Source organism: Rhamphochromis sp. 'chilingali', assembly GCF_963969265.1.
Source record: "Rhamphochromis sp. 'chilingali' genome assembly, chromosome: 1".
NCBI lineage: Eukaryota > Metazoa > Chordata > Actinopteri > Cichliformes > Cichlidae > Rhamphochromis > Rhamphochromis sp. 'chilingali'.
Genome location: NC_137929.1, coordinates 63,624,808 through 63,637,287, shown reverse-complemented (window position 1 = coordinate 63,637,287; position 12,480 = coordinate 63,624,808). Strand labels below are relative to the sequence as shown.

General features: G+C 41.7%; 1 protein-coding gene and 1 long non-coding RNA gene across 2 annotated transcripts in view; one reads left to right on the top strand and one right to left on the bottom strand.

The window, feature by feature from the left end:
* The window catches only part of LOC308410936 (nuclear factor 7, ovary-like), a gene marked incomplete at its 5' end in the record, with an annotated part of 59,197 nt that overhangs the window by 43,832 nt on the left and 2,885 nt on the right, over nucleotides 1–12,480 (top strand). The gene's annotated exons all lie outside the window — the stretch shown is intronic.
* Nucleotides 4,683–12,480, bottom strand: part of LOC308411029 — a 55,654-nt gene continuing 47,856 nt past the window's right edge. Inside the window, exon 4 of the long non-coding RNA XR_013974324.1 lies at nucleotides 4,683–6,527. This is a non-coding gene — a long non-coding RNA (uncharacterized lncRNA). The remainder of the gene's footprint in view (nucleotides 6,528–12,480) is intronic.

Here is a 12,480-nt window from a genome sequence, read left to right as displayed (position 1 = left end):
AGCCCAAAGTTGCCCAGAGTGTTACTCAGGTCTTTAGTCCCTTTGTCCTGAGGGTTGTCCACATGGATGTTAAAATCCCCAACAATAATTACACAGTCGAAATCAACACAGATCACAGACAGCAGTTCACTGAGGTCATTAAAAAAGTCTGTGCAGTATTTGGGAGGCCTGTAAACATTAAGAAACACAACTTTGGATGGGCCTTCAGCTGTAAAGCCACATATTCAAAAGATAGCTGCTTACATCGAAATGATTCATAAAATAAGACAGCAAAATAATTATTCTGTCCTGATTTTAGTTTTTATAAAAAAAAAAACAAAATCCTCAGGAATAAAAACTGAATATAAATAAATAATAAGTAAAATATATTACATATAATCAACACACCGTACTAAATGAAAGTTTATATAAATCACATTTATAACAAATAAATTCTAATCAGAAGCCTCTTTATGATTATGATTTCCCCACCATCAAATAAAACAGAAGAGATAAATGCTGATTATAGATCTTCTTTTGTTGTTGTTCCTTAAATTATTTATTTATTTAAAATATTCTGGAAACATCCAGAGGATGTGTTTTAGTTATTTTTGGTCATGTGTTTTTTAAAACTTTATTTAAATTTAATGTTTTTCTCAATAATTACTCCAAGGTTTTTTTTGTCCAAATGTCAGCTTGTTGTTGTCATAGTAACAATGTCAGTCAGTGTACTTACTGCTTTCCTTGGGTTACTGTGTCTATAACATAGCTAGCATTGTTTTATCCTATTAAACAGAAATGAGGCATCTTTGGCACAATTTTGGTTTTAGATGCTGTGATTTGAAGCATTGGGTTTTGCATTATGTCCACTGACATTTTTACATGGTGTTCAAAATTACTGCCCAAATATCTGCCCAGAGATGTATGCAACACAAAAAATGACTTCCCCATTCAAGCACCAATGCCACAGCAAGTTTTACAGTTTCACCAAAACAAAATGTTTTATTTGTCTTTAGAGGAACATCAGAGGGACACATCTAACACAACAAACAAAGCCTTGTAGAAAGGAAACAAAAATGACGTAAAAGGCTTCCCACTCCTACAGCTACAAAAATGTATAATTAATTACAATAATAATAATTTCTACAAAAAACTAATTTAGCTCTTCTAGATGCAGAAACTTCATCACACAAGTAAGCACAGCCTGATTGGAAATGGGGCATAGGTAGGGACAACCAGTCTTGTAGTCGTCCCCATTCAATCTCCAACCGATGATCACCTTCCAGCTGGAACTTACATAACCATAAAGGTAAGGAAAGGAAAAACTCAATGCATCATGGGAATCCCCGGCAGCCTACGTCTATTGCAGCATAACTAAGGGAGGATTCAGGGTCTAACTATATGCTTTAGCAAAAAGGAAAGTTTGAAGCCTAATCTTGAAAGTAGAGATAGTGTCTGTCTCCCGAATCCAAACTGGAAGCTGGTTCCACAGAAGAGGGGCCTGAAAACTGAAGGCTCTGCCTCCCATTCTACTTTTAAATACTCTAGGAACAACAAGTAAGCCTGCAGAGCGAGAGCGAAGTGCTCTAATAGGGTGATATGGTACTACAAGGTCATTAAGATAAGATGGGGCCTGATTATTTAAGACCTTGTATGTGAGGAGCAGGATTTTGAATTCAATTCTGGATTTAACAGGAAGCCAATGAAGGGAAGCCAGTCTCAGACCAACAGAATAGACCCAGCAGAAGAAGGTACTTCCATTTAGGAGTTTTCAAGGCCTCTGAGGATTTCCTCCAGTTTTTATCCATCTATTGGTATCAAGACTGCATCTGTGAGATTTTCTGCCACAGAGGGAATTTTCCACGACTGCTACAGCTGCCAAACGTCTTGATGCATGCTCAATCATCCAGGTAAGTAAATCTCCAAAAGTTGATTCTGTTCATCTGGACGCAGCGTTTTGTGGGAGAAACGTTTCGTCACTCATCCAGGTGACTTCTTCAGTCTGAGCTGACTGCAGGTTTCCTCAATCTTATAAACAGAACATTTGCATAATGACTGAAAGCAGCCCACTGAAGGAAGAATGGGCTGGGAGGTCAGAGATCAGTGGGCTTTGGTCAGTGGTTGTTGATCATGACCTGACAGATCTGTATCCTGTGTGTGCACCCACTGTGGGCCTTTTCTGTGCTTAGTGTCAGCCTGAGCTCCATGCAGGCCTCAAAGGCCAAGCAATTCAAAAGCTTCACCAAAACAAGGCACCACTCAAATAGCTGGACCCAGGCTCGCCGCCCTTATGGAGGAAAACATAGAAGATGATCTCTGTGAGTTATTTTTACTGTCATATTATAAAATGTGATGTTCTAGCATCATGTTATTCTTCTTAAGCCTTTGAAAAGCTTCCTCTGTGTCCATTAAACTGATGACTTTAGTGCTGCTGTCTACTTGTTACATTTAGTACTGTTTCATTTTCAACCTAGGAAGATCTGTAAGAAGGACTCACAATATAACATAATACTGTAAGATTACTTACAGGTAAAATACTCAGATTGTACTTAGATAAAAGTCATCACAGACTCGCCCAGCCCGACTGCCTTGAAGCTCAGGTGTCTTCACTGCCTCCTCTGATAAGAGCTGGAGACCTGAGTAGGTTCGTCACCCATCAGCAGCAGATCACCTCTCGATCGGGCACGTTTTCATCTGGGAGGCTTTTAGAGCTCACTGCCCTCGGCGTCGCTGCTGGAACAACCAAGTTTTGCTATTGAATCTTTGACCTGCTGATCTCACAGAGGCAGGAGACCCAGAACATCCATGCCAGCTTCAGTTTATGCTCTGTCCTGTCATCCAATCAGATTTGCATGTAATACACTGATATTCAGCCCCAGCCTGGTGTTCTCTCCATCTCTGACCTTTCACACAATTTAAACTAACAAACTTTCTCTTTAAAACTGTTTGTCAATCACAATTTACTCGATTTATTATTATTCTATCACATATTTATATCAGTCATAATGAACTCAGTATGATCTGAGCTGTAAACCTGTATTGATCATCACAAACCTTTATAGCACTTCAGAGCAGCTCCTTCAGTGGCTGCGGCACCCACGATGTGGGCGGAGAGATTTCCTCCCCTCTGCTGTCAGACTCCACCACAAAGACTTTGCAGCTGATCAAACACACACATGTGCAATAGGACTAAGTGTAACACTCTTTTTCTGACAACGTTGTATTTGTACTCAGTTGTATATAGCATGTGTATTCTATTTTTATCCTATCATTCTATTCTATTCTATTCTATTGGGTACAGTTGTGTACAGTTTCTTATTCTATTCCAGGGTTCTCTCATGTTTGCTATGTAACTGCACTGTCCACTTCCTGCTGTAACAAAACAAATTTCCCACATGTGGGACTAATAAAGATGCTCTTATCGTATACTGTATAACCACAGGTTCACTTCACATTTGGTAGAATATAAAAGGACAAAGCTGGACAATTGTCATCACATTTCTCATTAGTTGCTGTTAGCACAAGCACACAAAGAAAGCAGAGCTTTAGCTTTAGCTCCCTACATCACTTTTAAGCCTGGATGTTGAGGCTTTTGCTTCCTCTCAGCTGTGATGACATCTCTGTCTGCTCCATCTCACCCAACATCATCCATCTGACCTGATGCTACCTGACAAACTAAAGATAAAATATTAAATTCATTTTGCATCACTTACATTTAAAATACATTTAAGGTGGATTTCTTAAAAGGGAAGGGACTGACCTGACTGTTGTGTCGAGACAGGTGTGAAGGGAGTTAAATCCAGTCTTATACTACGGACGTGTTTGGTTTTGGTCTGTAATACGTTGAGTTTATTATCTATAAGTTAACATAGCAAATCCTCCATCCAGAGGCTAAAGTGATATCAGAGCTAGACTACTTTAAGTGAAAACAGATGATCGTCTGAGCCTTAAATGAAATAAGGTTAAAAAGAAATGCTGCTATCGACAGTGTGAGGCAGTGAGCTCTGTTATACCATATTTTTTAATTTTCTTTATTATTATTATATTATAGTGTTATTACCTTCCTGTTACTTCATAATAGAATGACAGTTAATGGTAAAAGTCTTGAATAGTTTTGAATTTATTTTTCCATGATCACATTTCATTCAATCACTCGTGGACTTGTGTGAATGTTACATGTATTATTTTCACCCGTGGATTTACAGACACTGTGTGAACAGTTTTCATTTTATCCAAAGTTTTACTTGATGTCCAACTGATAAAATCACTGACAGACAACAGAAGCAGGAGCTCAGAGAGAAATTCAATTCAACTTTATTTATAAAGAGACAAATCACAACGTTTGGTTTTATTTTACAGAAACTTCAAACTAAACCAAATTCAGGACGTGTATTAAACCTGCAGCTGATCCCTGTCTGCTGTTCACTCCCTTTGATTTCTGTTACCAGCATCATCTCATGTTCCCCAGGTTCACTGACAACGCTGAAACCACCAGCGGGAGACTAAGAGTGCTGATTTAAAAAAAATTCAGACATTTTATTTTGCTGCAGCTCAACATGAGGCTGGATCCTGATTCTTTTGTTGTTTTTGTTTTCTCTACATGAAGAAAACAGCAGCAACAAGAAGCACAGCAGGAACTGACAGGCTGACCTTCAGTCCAACAGATCCTCCTGTGTGACCTGCAGGTGAGAAACAGGTGTGAGGTGTCAGGTAGGTGATGATGAAGAACAGAACAGAATCCATTTGCTCTTCAAACTGCTGTCAGACATTATCTGCTGCACTCTGATCACATCACTCAGACCAGCTGCTTTCTACAAAGTCTCATCAGCAACATCTTTACAAACCAACATCAGATTGTGTGTTTTGTGGTCTAAAGTTTTGTGCCTCTGGTTTCTCATTGGCTCACACTCTTGCAGAGCCGTAACACGCACATGAATGAGAGGTGGTGAGTGTAGTTCCTATTGACAGGGTATTGCAGACCATCCCGCTAATTGCCGAATTTACTTTTGTCTGTCATATTTATGATGAAAAACAAATGTAATCAAATTAGATATTGATATTTTCATATGGGAATTGATCCTGCAACATGAAACGCTGGGATTGGAAGTTCAGCATCGCTCCGCACATCATACCTGTGAGATGACAGACAGCAGTGTGGAGGAGAGTGCGACACAAAAACACAGAAATATGACTGACAGCTGCAAACGAAGCAGCATCTGCTGCAGGTGAAAGATATTGGGACTAGCAGAGCAGAGTGGCTTCACTGTAAAACAAAATTAGCAGTGAGTGTGAAAAGTTTCTGTGTGTGGAGTTCAACACCGTCCACTCAGAAGCTGCATCACTGGATGGTAGATTTAAAAAGCTTGCATTCAGTGACAACAGAGCTGTTGATGAGGCACTTCAGAGAATAACTGCAGCAGCAAAGTGCACTCCCACCCAGCTCCACCATTACAGGGCCAAGTGAAGGAGGAGCCACAGACGTCTGCTGTGTGGAGCCTCTTTGATGAAAGAGCTACAGGAGATGCTGCAAAGAGAAATACTACAGCTGATGTTATGATGGAGATGAAATGTTATCTTGAGGAGCCCCTCATCCAACAAGGAGAAGGCCCACAGAGCTGGTGGGAGGCCAAGGCCACAGTCTTTCCCTACCTGTTGAAGGTGATGGAGGGGAGACTGTGCATTGTGGCAACATCTGTTCCTTTGGAGGGTCTTCTCAAAAACTGGGCAGATACTAAGGAGAAACCACATCAGCCCATCCAAGCTGAGGCAGCTGGTTTTTCTGAATGTCGACCTGCACTGAGGACAAACTGTTTGGCTGCTGAGTTTGGTTCTGTTCTGTGGATTTGTTTACAGTGGGGCTTTTTGTGTTGAATTAAACTTAAAGGTTTGATTAAAATATTAAACAACAGTAAGAATGCCTGCTTTTGTAACAGAACAAAAACACAGAATTAGGCAATTATAAGGCTTTTCATAAAAACACTACATGCAAAAGGGTTTGTCAGCACACAAAGCATTCACATTTGCCAAGTAAAGCTAAAGTATGAGGCTACAGAGGATAATAACTTAAGAGACATTTGGGAGCCACGAGACGTGCAAGATAATCCAGAGCTTAGATCTAAATAAGGAAGTCTTCACTCAGTAATGGAGAATATCCTCACACATTAAGAAGCACCGAGGGAGGGAAGTCCTTCATTACTCTGTCAGTCAGGTAGGTGATCAGTGAAGAACAGCACAGAATCTATGTACCTGCATGTTCAGCTCAATTTGTGGATGCAATAAGAAGTAAAGTGAGAGTGATCAGCTTACCAGTGACTGTGATATTAACCAGGTTACTGATGGCACCATTACTGGACTCACACCAGTAAACTCCAGTGTCGTGAGGCACCAGCGTACTGATTGAACATGATTGATCACGTTGCTGTTGTCCCCGCCCATCTCCACACTCAGCCCTCTGCAGTTTGCTTGTGTTTCTCCTCACAGTCCAATCAGAAAAGCTTTGGTCCTCCTCACAGATTACAGTCACAACATCTCCCTCAGAGAAATCAGAGCTGTTGGGACTCACGATCAGACGAGCTGCGAGGAAGAAGAGAGGTTAGATATCACTCACGACTGAACTTCTGGGACCGCTCCGCCCCCTGGTGGCCTGATTTGATAGTGAAAAATTATTTTCTACCAGGCTGATGTAATAAAGCTGTGGAATCAGGACTGAGGTTTCGGGCATTTCCCCTCGGCTATTTGCAAGTAAGAAGAGCAAACATTTTAGAAGTATGAAGAACAACTTTGTTGCCTGACCAGCACGTTGTGGCCTGCAGCCTTCATAGGTTTATGGTTTTAGGAAACATTTTTAGGATTATTTGGTTCAGTGGAAACTACTGCTACTGACAGTGAAAACATTTGCAGACCTTTTCAGAGGATGAGCATTTGTTCGAGGGTCCACTTTCTGCCCTGAGCCTGGTTCTGCCGGAGGTTTCTTCCTGTTAAAAGGGAGTTTTTCCTTCCCACTGTCGCCAAAGTGCTTGCTCATAGGGAGCCATATGATTGTTGGGTTTTTCTCTGTATCTATGAAGCGCCTTGAGGCAACTTTTGTTATGATTTGGCGCTATATAAATAAAATTGAATTGAATTGAATTCTGCCAGCTCTTCATTTCTGTGTGCACAGGATTCTCTCCCTTTCCTCTCCTTTCACTGGTGGGTGAGAGGAAGTGGGCAAATTCTACAAATGTCATTTAAAGATTAAACGACTCACTACATGTTAGCTAGATAACACACATGTCTTAAAGATATAAAGACCTGGATGGCCGCTAACTTTCTGCTTCTTAATTCAGATAAAACTGAGGTTATTGTACTCGGCCCTGAAAATCTTAGTAATATGGTATCTAAGCAGATTCTTACTCTGACATTGTTGGGGATCACTCCTGAATTTACTTAAGCCTTAGAAAAGTAAAGTAGCCTAACAAAGTAGCTAAAATCGTGGACGTACAGCATTTGGACAGAGAGAGTGATATTAATTTTCTTTGCAAACAAACAAGAATCTTCAGGGTGCAATGTGTGCTGGGCAGCAGCCAGGAGCGAGGTCTCTGGTGAACCAATCCCTCGCTACAGATTCTAGCGAAGGGATGAGGCGTGTCACATCTCTGGTGGGGATGGAGCCTCAGTGCTTCTTTTAATATCTCTGAGCTTTCCCAATCACAACTATCTCTACTGAACTTTGGCTCCGTCTAAACAGTTCTTTGAATTACTTACTAAAACAATATATGACAGTAATGAGAAAGTGGCCACTTTCATGAGTAAATCATGTAAGCCTTATAAGATTTACTTATATGTAGTCTATGTTGTGATTCTACTGGTGTTACTGGTTCTGCTGGTGAGACGATGTGTTCACAGGAAACTTGAAGGTTTGTACATATTCATTCTTATTCATCGTGGTATTTTGTTTCCATTCTGTCATCATAATTTGGTCCATTTAGATTCTTAAATCATAAAAGTGTTTACTTTAACTCATTTCAGCAGATGGAGAAGATGACATCACCAGTGACATCACATACAGTGTTGTGAAATCATCAAATCCTCAACAACCTCCAGTCAAAGAAACCAGAGATGGAGGTTTGTGTGTTCACCCAGGTGTCATCCACATACCTGAACCAATGACTTGGTGGTGTTTCAGGGTAGGATAGCAAAGCCCTCTTTCCCACGTCTTCCATATACAAGTTGCCCACAATGGGTGAAACTGGGGAGCCCACGGCACACCCACGTTCCTGCCTGTAGAACTGACCCTTGCATGTGAAACAGGTGGAATTAAGACACAGTTTCAAAAGCAAGCACACCTGGTCCAACAGCCTTGTCTTGTTCTAACTGCTTCAGACAGTCTGTCACCCTCGTCCTGTGACCACTTCCTGGGTCTCTTTCAGTCTTCAAATATAAAGTTTTTACAGCTTATAGATTTTAAGTTCTGCTCCAATCATTTGGGTAAAGATAATAAACACTTTGATGGCCTATAAGTGAAAGTGAAAACGTGATAAACGAATAATATAATTAATAAATAATTATATTTTTTGATAAGTGAAGTTCACTGAACTGAAAGGAAATTTTGGTTTGATGATGGTTGACATGTTTTCCAAATAGAAGTTTTTCCTCTAGTGAGGAGATGCAGGTGCAGCAGAGCATTGCTGGAAGAAATGATCCCAAGGGTGGAATCTCCTGAGAAACCTTCAGAGACCCAGCGAGAAGTAGGGACCATAGCTGACAGCCCAGGCAGGGGTTGAGGTCAAAGGTCATGCTGTTTGGGGACCTACTGGTCATCATGAGAAGATTCTGGAACCACAGCAATGACCATAAAGCTGCACTGGATGGAGAGCTGTGCCACGGGGCTTTCCAGAGGTAATCACGAGGAGATTGTGGACAACAGATGGAGATCTGAAGGATGAGGGGAGCGTTCCAAGCTCCAATCGACAGTGCAGAGAGGAAGTTCAAGGATGGCATCATGATTCTGTGAACAGAAAGCAGAAGCTATGGTGGTGACGGGGAATGACTGACAGCAGTTTCCTATGAACATCACCTAATGCTGTGTCACTGTGCTATGCATGCTTTGACACTCTGAAGAGGGTCTTCCTTTGTGTCATTGTTGTTGTCATTTGCATCATGAACAAGACTGCTGAAGTGACTCAACAGGTGGGGTTACAACAGCAGTAAAATCATTGAATCCAATACCCTTTCCAAAAAAGGTTTTCTGCAGAGACGAAAGGACAATAGAGGAGTCATAAGTATCCCCCCACAGGAAGAATGCATGAAATGAGGTGATGAGGGTTGATAGAGGCCATAAAACAGGAGTGCTGACAAAGGCCTGCAGCCTTGAAGATAACTGAAAGCCACATTGACAAACAGCAAAACTAACTGGTGTGTTTGTTATACCCATGTCTGCATACATTTGGACTCTGGTCATATGGACAGTGATAGAAACAACTGGAAGAGACATTTATGAAGCTCTGAGGAACTCAAACCACTCTGCATGTGTGATTTACACACCTGGAGGAGATGCACCACAAAGCTGGAATGATTTTGCAAATGTTAATTTCTATGTTTGACTGTTAACATTCATTTGCTTACTTGGAGGGTGTCAATGGAAAATTGTATTTAGTAGTCAGTATAATCTTTTAGTGATATAAGTTTGCATATGGTAGAATGCTGCATGTAATCATTTGTGTGTAGAAGTATATAGTTGGTGGCATATTGAAAGAATGTCTCATCCTAGGAGGTCTGTAACATTCTAGGGTGTTCACCCCACATCCTAGGAGCATGAGAGAGGTCGTACCTTGTCTTATTGTTTTATGGCAGGATTAACGTAGCTATGTCTGTTTTAGTCTAAGTGCCTTTTGGTTTGATGAACTGCTGGACTTTGAGACCAGCAGGTTTAGGGAAGATCTTATGGGGCCACACTCTGACCCCCCCCCCCCCCCCCCCACACACACACACACACACACACACCCACCCACCCAATGAAGTATAAAATAAAGACCGGGGCAGTTTCTCAGGCGCGAGTCTCTCAGTCCGGAGACTGCCCTTGCTTGCAAGAAATTCTGTGTGTTTCTCTTCTCTGAGTCTTTGCTGAAGAAGTATTTTAGAATATATTCCTTAACAGAGAGAACGATGCTCGTCACAGTTCTCTCCCTCATGCACGAGCAACACAAAGAGCTCTGGTGACTTGCGTCTTGTCTTTGCCATTGTAGTAGAATTGTCTTGGCGTTCCAGCAATAGGTCTGTGCTAGATGAACGTATCAGCAACCTTCAAACACGTGTGGAGAATTCATTATTTCTTTGACAGATTCTTTAGTAAATAACAGAAAAAAGAAAGTAAGAGAAAAATCACCTGCACAAGTGCCGAGGTAGGTCTCCCTGCAGAATTGGTTTTCCCTTCATCAGGAGCAGCGCTGGGCTGTTTAAATCACGGACAAACAGGATCCTACAGTTGTTTATGTTTTTAAACCCATTTTGCACAGAGAGGCATTTTTTGGAAAATGCATTGATAGTAATATTGAATATTATTACACATCAAAAAAAATAACTACAGTAAAATAATCACATCGTGACGCCTCTGCCTTTCTAAATGGAGGGACAGTAACTGTGTGTGTATGTAAGCGTGTAAAACCTGAAGATGGTAAGATTAACAGTATTTTGTCTCTATCTACCATTCTGCTATTCATCTCAACAATAACGTGGCGCACAGCGTGGCGTGAAAATAGCCACATGCAATGGAGCAAATTATGGGTGTGTGTGGTTGGAGGATGTGTTCATGCGCACAAAGGGGGGGTGGAAATTTTTCTTGTAAAACAAAGGGGGGCCCAGCAAAAAAAGTTTGGGAACCACTGGTTTAAACGATGTTAGCTCAGAAATATTAGCTTCTGTCATGACTGATGAAGTTACTGGTTAATAAAGTTTCCAGTAAAGTGTTTAATCGCAGCCACAGATTGACGGTAAATATCCCGTTTTTCTTTAGTGCATCTGTAATAAATATGTGCAAGTTTCAGTGCTTCATTTGAACTGTATGATACTTATACTGACCCAGGGTCAGTGTAAAATACAATCCTAGCTGTGTGAACAAAGCCTGGCTCCTTTAATCCTGCATGACAAACCTCAGGATGCAGGTTATTATTACTCTTTCCTGCTGGCACACCTGTCACACCTGAGAGTCAGCTAGAAACTTACAGTGACGTGGACATCATGCAAAGACTGCCAGACTCTGTAATACTGCAAATGATCAGTGACTCAGGTTAACAAAAAAGAAAGTAAGAGGAAATTTAATTCTATAAAACGTGAAAAATTCCACACACATGTAACTCACCACTGTGTGAAGATCACAGGGGAGAAATCGTTTCTCTGAGTCAGAGATGAGTGTCAGTAACACAGAAGTTGTCATGGTCCCCGCACCTCTCCAGCTGACAGCAGTCAGGCGCTTTGTTTTGTTTATTCTCCTCTCTCGCCTCTGCTCTCCCTTTCTCTCTCGTCCTCTCCCACTCTCTCTTTCTCCTGCCGGGGCGGAGCTCAGTATGGGCTCCTGCTCCTGGCCCACGCACCTGGAGATGATCAGCACACCTGCCGCTGATTATGAGAATTGGAGTCCTACTTAAGATGGCGAGTCTGCTCTACTCGTCGCTGGATCGTTGAGCCGTCAGCGTCAGTCGTCCTGCACTCTGCAAAGTTTGTTCGTGTCTGAACCAGGAGACTAACTGTTTCTCTGTCTGTGTATAGATTTCCCCTGGACCTGTTTTCCCTGTGCACGGTGACTGAGCGTGAGCAAGAGTGATGGAGGAAAGAAGAGGAGCTGTGTGTGGTTGCGAGGGCTGTATGGAAATCTCCCCTCCCTGGACTCCTGCCCCTTTCACTCCCGGACCCTGGAACCCCTTTTCCCCAGACACCGTTGTGTGTGTGTGTGTGTGTGTGTGTGTGTGTGTGTCACCGTGGAGAACACTGTAAATAAATTCACTTTTGATTTGAAGAAACTTGTGGTCTGCGCCTGAGTCCGCTCCACTAATCATGACAGAAGTAAAACTCAGTGTCATGCAGTGACTTTTACACAACCAGATCAGATGAACCAGCTCACACTAAAACATTTTGCTGCACTCTTTACACTTATTTCTTTTCTTTCTGCTTTCTGAGATAAAAGCTCTTTATCAGTAACTTTTACAACTTCTGGCAGGTTAATGTCTGAACTTTGGAGTGAAACACACCCTTAGTTACAGGAAATAACACCACTGTCTGTAACTAAGTGAATCCACCTTAACACCACCTGTGTGTGTGTGTGACTGCATTACACTCCCACTGCTGGGAACCTGAACAAGAACCAGAACAAAGTCTAAAATAGAAGCTGACAAACAGCTGCACCACCGAGTGACACTTTATTTTATAAACTTCACAACAGGTTTCATGTTGTGACCTGTGGAGGTGAAAAGACACAAAACCTGTTTTACAGCTTTTGAGCTGCAGGCAGGATTGAAACACACCTTAGTT